Source organism: Lucilia sericata, unplaced genomic scaffold (genome assembly GCF_015586225.1).
Source record: "Lucilia sericata isolate MDLA Ls3-8-SP2 unplaced genomic scaffold, ASM1558622v1 Contig000994F_arrow, whole genome shotgun sequence".
Taxonomy (NCBI): Eukaryota; Metazoa; Arthropoda; class Insecta; order Diptera; family Calliphoridae; genus Lucilia; species Lucilia sericata.
The window spans coordinates 138,564-147,364 of record NW_023994977.1 but is presented as its reverse complement, the minus strand read 5'-3'; the positions used below and the strand labels follow the sequence as shown (position 1 = coordinate 147,364).

Sequence of the window (8,801 nt, the reverse complement as noted above, 5' to 3'; positions counted from 1 at the left end):
TTTGTATTAATTTTGTAATTTCACACACAATTTTTTATAATTTCCTTTTTTTCTATTTTTAAAAAAACAAATTTCTTCCGTTTTAATTTCCAACAGCAATCGACTTAACACTTCAAGGTCTTAATTTTAACAAATCAAACGAAATTTATTTTCATTACAATTAAATACCAAATTTTTGGCTGACAATTCAATATCGTAATAGATTTCATTACATTAAGCCGCGAGTTACACCTGCAATTGTTATGTTTTCTATATAAAAACAAAAAACAAAATTCACCTCATTATTTAATGCAAAATTTAAAATTCACCACTGCTACTACTGTTTGTAGACGGTTGTGGGGACACATTTCAAATTTAACTGATAATCACGATTTTGTATCAGTCTTCAAAGAAACAAACAGTTACAACAATACAGTTCAAACATTTTCATTGGTATTTTGTACTAAATTGTTTAATTTTATCATTCGAAACACATCAAGATTTACATTTATTTAAATAGAGTATTTTCGTTAGCAAGTGGTTTAATTGTATACAAATTCATTGAATTCGCTACCGTTTGTGTATTGTTATTTCTTTTGTCTATGGGCGTTAAATGTAATAAATTTAATTATGTATTTTTTGGGATTATATAATAATTAACAAACAGTTTGTTTTTGTGGTTAGATAAAGTAGTATGATAAAAACATAATTTGAAGTTGTTTTTGTTTAAAGGAATTTGTAGTAAAATTTTTAAAATTTAGACCAGACTGGAAACTATACTATAGACTAGACTATAGACTGGACTATAGACTAGACTATAGACTAGACTATAGACTAGACTATGGACTAGACTATAGACTAGACTATAGACTAGACTATAGACTAGACTATAGACTAGACTATAGACTAGACTATAGACTAGACTATAGACTAGACTATAGACTAGACTATAGACTAGACTATAGACTAGACTATAGACTAGACTATAGACTAGACTATAGACTAGACTATAGACTAGACTATAGACTAGACTATAGACTAGACTATAGACTAGACTATAGACTAGAATAGACTAGACTATAGACTAGACTATAGACTAGACTATAGACTAGACTATAGACTAGACTATAGACTAGACTATAGACTAGACTATAGACTAGACTATAGACTAGACTATAGACTAGACTATAGACTAGACTATAGACTAGACTATAGACTAGACTATAGACTAGACTATAGACTAGACTATAGACTAGACTATAGACTAGACTATAGACTAGACTATAGACTAGACTATAGACTAGACTATAGACTAGACTATAGACTAGACTATAGACTAGACTATAGACTAGACTATAGACTAGACTATAGACTAGACTATAGACTAGACTATAGACTAGACTATAGACTAGACTATAGACTAGACTATAGACTAGACAATAGACTAGACTATAGACTAGACTATAGACTAGACTATAGACTAGACTATAGACTAGACTATAGACTAGACTATAGACTAGACTATAGACTAGACTATAGACTAGACTATAGACTAGACTATAGACTAGACTATAGACTAGACTATAGACTAGACTATAGACTAGACTATAGACTAGACTATAAACTAGACTATAGACTAGACTATAGACTAGACTATAGACTTGACTATAGACTAGACTATAGACTAGACTATAGACTTGACTATAGACTAGACTATAGATTAGACTATAGACTTGACTATAGACTAGACTAGACTATAGACTAGACTATAGACTAGACTATAGACTAGACTATAGACTAGACTATAGACTATAGACTAGACTATAGACTAGACTATAGACTAGACTAGACTATAGACTAGACTATTGACTAGACTATAGACTTGACTATAGACTAGACTATAGACTTGACTATAGACTAGACTATAGACTAGACTATAGACTTGACTATAGACTAGACTATAGACTAGACTATAGACTAGACTATAGACTAGACTATAGACTAGACTATAGACTAGACTATAGACTAGACTAGACTATAGACTAGACTAGACTATAGACTAGACTAGACTATAGACTAGACTATTGACTAGACTATAGACTAGACTATAGACTAGACTATAGACTAGACTATAGACTAGACTATAGACTAGACTATAGACTAGACTATAGACTAGACTATAGACAAGACTATAGACTAGACTATAGACTAGACTATAGACTAGACTATAGACTAGACTATAGACTAGACTATAGACTAGACTATAGACTAGACTATAGACTACACTATAGACTAGACTATAGACTAGACTATAGACTACACTATAGACTAGACTATAGACTACACTATAGACTAGACTATAGACTAGACTATAGACTAGACTATAGACTAGACTATAGACTAGACTATAGACTAGACTATAGACTAGACTATAGACTAGACTATAGACTAGACTATAGACTAGACTATAGACTAGACTATAGACTAGACTATAGACTAGACTATAGACTAGACTATAGACTAGACTATAGACTAGACTATAGACTAGACTATAGACTAGACTATAGACTAGACTATAGACTAGACTATAGACTAGACTATAGACTAGACTATAGACTAGACTATAGACTAGACTATGGACTAGACTATAGACTAGACTATAGACTAGACTATAGACTAGACTATAGACTAGACTATAGACTAGACTATAGACTAGACTATAGACTAGACTATAGACTAGACTATAGACTAGACTATAGACTAGACTATAGACTAGACTATAGACTAGACTATAGACTAGACTATAGACTAGACTATAGACTAGACTATAGACTAGACTATAGACTAGACTATAGACTTGACTATAGATTAGACTATAGACTAGACTATAGACTAGACTATAGACTAGACTATAGACTAGACTATAGACTAGACTATAGACTAGACTATAGACTAGACTATAGGCTAGACTATAGACTAGACTATAGGCTAGACTATAGACTAGACTATAGACTAGACTATAGACTAGACTATAGACTAGACTATAGACTAGACTATAGACTAGACTATAGACTAGACTATAGACTAGACTATAGACTAGACTATAGACTAGACTATAGACTAGACTATAGACTAGACTATAGACTAGACTATAGACTAGACTATAGACTAGACTATAGACTAGACTATAGACTAGACTATAGACTAGACTATAGACTAGACTATAGACTAGACTATAGACTAGACTATAGACTAGACTATAGACTAGACTATAGACTAGACTATAGACTAGACTATAGACTAGACTATAGACTAGACTATAGACTAGACTATAGACTAGACTATAGACTAGACTATAGACTAGACTATAGACTAGACTATAGACTAGACTATAGACTAGACTATAGACTAGACTATAGACTAGACTATAGACTAGACTATAGACTAGACTATAGACTAGACTATAGACTAGACTATAGACTAGACTATAGACTAGACTATAGACTAGACTATAGACTAGACTATAGACTAGACTATAGACTAGACTATAGACTAGACTATAGACTAGACTATAGACTAGACTATAGACTAGACTATAGACTAGACTATAGACTAGACTATAGACTAGACTATAGACTAGACTATAGACTAGACTATAGACTAGACTATAGACTAGACTATAGACTAGACTATAGACTAGACTATAGACTAGACTATAGACTAGACTATAGACTAGACTATAGACTAGACTATAGACTAGACTATAGACTAGACTATAGACTAGACTATAGACTAGACTATAGACTAGACTATAGACTAGACTATAGACTAGACTATAGACTAGACTATAGACTAGACTATAGACTAGACTATAGACTAGATATAGACTAGACTATAGACTAGACTATAGACTAGACTATAGACTAGACTATAGACTAGACTATAGACTAGACTATAGACTAGACTATAGACTAGACAATAGACTAGACTATAGACTAGACTATAGACTAGACTATAGACTAGACTATAGACTAGACTATAGACTAGACTATAGACTAGACTATAGACTAGACTATAGACTAGACTATAGACTAGACTATAGACTAGACTATAGACTAGACTATAGACTAGACTATAGACTAGACTATAGACTAGACTATAGACTAGACTATAGACTAGACTATAGACTAGACTATAGACTAGACTATAGACTAGACTATAGACTAGACTATAAACTAGACTATAGACTAGACTATAGACTAGACTATAGACTTGACTATAGACTAGACTATAGACTAGACTATAGACTTGACTATAGACTAGACTATAGATTAGACTATAGACTTGACTATAGACTAGACTAGACTATAGACTAGACTATAGACTAGACTATAGACTAGACTATAGACTATAGACTAGACTATAGACTAGACTATAGACTAGACTAGACTATAGACTAGACTATTGACTAGACTATAGACTTGACTATAGACTAGACTATAGACTTGACTATAGACTAGACTATAGACTAGACTATAGACTTGACTATAGACTAGACTATAGACTAGACTATAGACTAGACTATAGACTAGACTATAGACTAGACTATAGACTATAGACTAGACTATAGACTAGACTATAGACTAGACTAGACTATAGACTAGACTAGACTATAGACTAGACTATTGACTAGACTATAGACTAGACTATAGACTAGACTATAGACTAGACTATAGACTAGACTATAGACTAGACTATAGACTAGACTATAGACTAGACTATAGACAAGACTATAGACTAGACTATAGACTAGACTATAGACTAGACTATAGACTAGACTATAGACTAGACTATAGACTAGACTATAGACTAGACTATAGACTACACTATAGACTAGACTATAGACTAGACTATAGACTACACTATAGACTAGACTATAGACTACACTATAGACTAGACTATAGACTAGACTATAGACTAGACTATAGACTAGACTATAGACTAGACTAGACTAGACTATAGACTAGACTATAGACTAGACTATAGACTAGACTATAGACTAGACTATAGACTAGACTATAGACTAGACTATAGACTAGACTATAGACTAGACTATAGACTAGACTATAGACTAGACTATAGACTAGACTATAGACTAGACTATAGACTAGACTATAGACTAGACTATAGACTAGACTATAGACTAGACTATAGACTAGACTATAGACTAGACTATGGACTAGACTATAGACTAGACTATAGACTAGACTATAGACTAGACTATAGACTAGACTATAGACTAGACTATAGACTAGACTATAGACTAGACTATAGACTAGACTATAGACTAGACTATAGACTAGACTATAGACTAGACTATAGACTAGACTATAGACTAGACTATAGACTAGACTATAGACTAGACTATAGACTAGACTATAGACTAGACTATAGACTAGACTATAGACTAGACTATAGACTAGACTATAGACTAGACTATAGACTTGACTATAGATTAGACTATAGACTAGACTATAGACTAGACTATAGACTAGACTATAGACTAGACTATAGACTAGACTATAGACTAGACTATAGACTAGACTATAGGCTAGACTATAGACTAGACTATAGGCTAGACTATAGACTAGACTATAGACTAGACTATAGACTAGACTATAGACTAGACTATAGACTAGACTATAGACTAGACTATAGACTAGACTATAGACTAGACTATAGACTAGACTATAGACTAGACTATAGACTAGACTATAGACTAGACTATAGACTAGACTATAGACTAGACTATAGACTAGACTATAGACTAGACTATAGACTAGACTATAGACTAGACTATAGACTAGACTATAGACTAGACTATAGAGACTATAGACTAGACTAGACTAGACTATAGACTAGACTATAGACTAGACTATAGACTAGACTATAGACTAGACTATAGACTAGACTATAGACTAGACTATAGACTAGACTATAGACTAGACTATAGACTAGACTATAGACTAGACTATAGACTAGACTATAGACTAGACTATAGACTAGACTATAGACTAGACTATAGACTAGACTATAGACTAGACTATAGACTAGACTAGACTAGACTATAGACTAGACTATAGACTAGACTATAGACTAGACTATAGACTAGACTATAGACTAGACTATAGACTAGACTATAGACTAGACTATAGACTAGACTATAGACTAGACTAGACTAGACTATAGACTAGACTATAGACTAGACTATAGACTAGACTATAGACTAGACTATAGACTAGACTATAGACTAGACTATAGACTAGACTATAGACTAGACTATAGACTAGACTATAGACTAGACTATAGACTAGACTATAGACTAGACTATAGACTAGACTATAGACTAGACTATAGACTAGACTATAGACTAGATCATAGACTAGACTATAGACTAGACTATATACTAGACTATATACTAGACTATATACTAGACTATAGACTAGACTATAGACTAAACCATAAAATAGGCTAGACTATAGACTAGACTATAGACCTACACTGTAGAATACTATAGTGTTATAGAATACTATAAGTTCCGTAGTCACGAACTTTCCGTAGACTACGAACTTTTCTATAGTCAAGACTATGGACTGTTATATAGACTATGTTAAAGGCAAGACTATGTACTGTTCTATAGTCAAGACTATTAACAGTTCTATATTTACTACTATAGAATGCTCTATAGTGAAGAATTTGACTGTTCTATATTATAGATTGTTCTTTAGCGAAGACCAGAAACTTTTTATAGTCAAATTTAATATAAGAAAAAATAAATTTAATAAATCAAATAAATTTCGAATCACTCACCTTTTTCTTTTGTTGTTTAAATAACGGTATTCTTTCGTTTGCATTTTCTTGCATACAAAAACAATATTACCATTTTGCTACACATACATACAAACATATTTACATACATATTCAGCAACTCTTTATCTTTAACTTTTTTTTCATTATTTCTTACACTTTTTCCCCTCAGACTTTTTTCAAATTTTTTTCTTTCCAAACTCTTCATCTATTCCCTTTGATTAACGCTTTCACATCATTTAACAAAACGAATGGCCCGACAAAAGAAAACCGGCGCTCGGCCTAACAAAATTGCATTGAATTTTTGGCAAATTTTAAAACACTTTATAAAACTAATAATTTAACACTTTTTTATGAACATTTTTCCATAACGGCATTTATATACAATTTTCAACAAAAGTTTTTAAATATTAACAATTAATTAACGTTTTACGTTAATTTAAACAGGACTATTGACACTAAACAGCCGAACACTTTAGAAATTTTTAGCAACTAAAGAAGAAGACAAATAACTAAAGAAACAAATGGTAATAGAACTTGTCATTGTTGTTGTTATTATTACTATACTCCCTTTAAAGAGCAAATATCTAATAACAATAACAACAACTGCAACAAGTGTTGGTTGTTTTTTGTTATTGTTCCATTTCATTAGTTTTCTTAATATTTCTAAAGTGTTCGGTTGTTTACAGTTAATAATACTATTTAAATTAAGCTAAAACGTTTAATAATTGTTAATAATAAAATATTTTTGTTGAATAATATTAAACTAATGTTAATTTATATCGGTATTTAAAAATATTTATGAAAAACGTTTTAGAAATTAGTGAAAAAAGTGTAAATTTAATAAAAATGTGAATTTTGCCAAATTTGTTAAGACAATTGTTAGAAGGCGGTCATTGTTTCATGGTTTCCAGGGCTATTAATTAATTGTTAATAATAAAATATTTTTGTTGTATAATATTAAACAAATGTTAATTTATATCGGTATTTAAATTATTTATGAAAAACGTTTTAGAAATTAGTGAAAAAAGTGTTAGAAAATTTTATAAAAATGTGGAATTCGCCAAATTTGTTAAGGCAATTGATAGAAGGTGGTCATTGTTTCTTGGTTTCCAGGGCTATTCGTATGCATCCAAACACGAGGGGAAGTGTAAGTAGGGAAATATATTAGTAAATCATTAATATGTGGTTGTTATTTCATTATTACAATTATTTAAAGAAGAAATTGTATGTGAGGAAAATGTAATTATTGTGTTTTAGCTGTGAAATAAGGAGACAACAACAACAACTAAAATAAAGGTAAGTAATCTACATATATACATACCAGGCATGGAAAATTGAAATTTTGAAATAGTACTAACATAAAACAAAAATAGTACTTTTTAGGTTTTAAAGTACTAAACTAATTTTTTATTGGAATATGAACACGACAAGACTATTGACTATACTATAGACTAGACTATAGACTATACTATAGACTAGACTATAGACTAAACTATAGACTAGACTATAGACTATGTAGAATATAAACTAGAATATAGACTCGAATACAGACTAAACTGTATACTAAACTATAGAGTAGACTAGACTATAAACTAGAATATAGACTAGACTATAAACTAGACTATAGACTATAGACTAGACTATAGACTAGACTATAAACTAGATTATAGACTAGGCTAGACTAGACTATAGACTAGAATATAGACTATAAACTAGAGTTTAGAGTATAATATAGACTATACTATATATTAGGCTATAGACTAGACTTGACTACAGACTGCACTAAAAATCCGGGTCCGATACATGTTCAAATAAACTTTCGTGTCGAAATCATATTTCGACATCCAAATTAATCTAAAACTTGTCAGATATCGAATGCAATCAATTCAAATAGAAAATTTTTCAAATTTATTCGATCGTGAATTCGAAAAAATCCAATTTTCTCTGAAAAT

At 30.9% G+C, this 8,801-nt stretch overlaps 1 long non-coding RNA gene across 1 annotated transcript in view; it reads left to right on the top strand.

Annotated features, from left to right (window-relative positions):
• The first annotated feature begins 7,504 nt into the window (after positions 1-7,504).
• Positions 7,505-8,801, top strand: part of LOC119609507 — a 41,106-nt gene continuing 39,809 nt past the window's right edge. The window contains exons 1-2 of the long non-coding RNA XR_005231931.1: positions 7,505-7,996; positions 8,069-8,145. This is a non-coding gene — a long non-coding RNA (uncharacterized LOC119609507). The remainder of the gene's footprint in view (positions 7,997-8,068; positions 8,146-8,801) is intronic.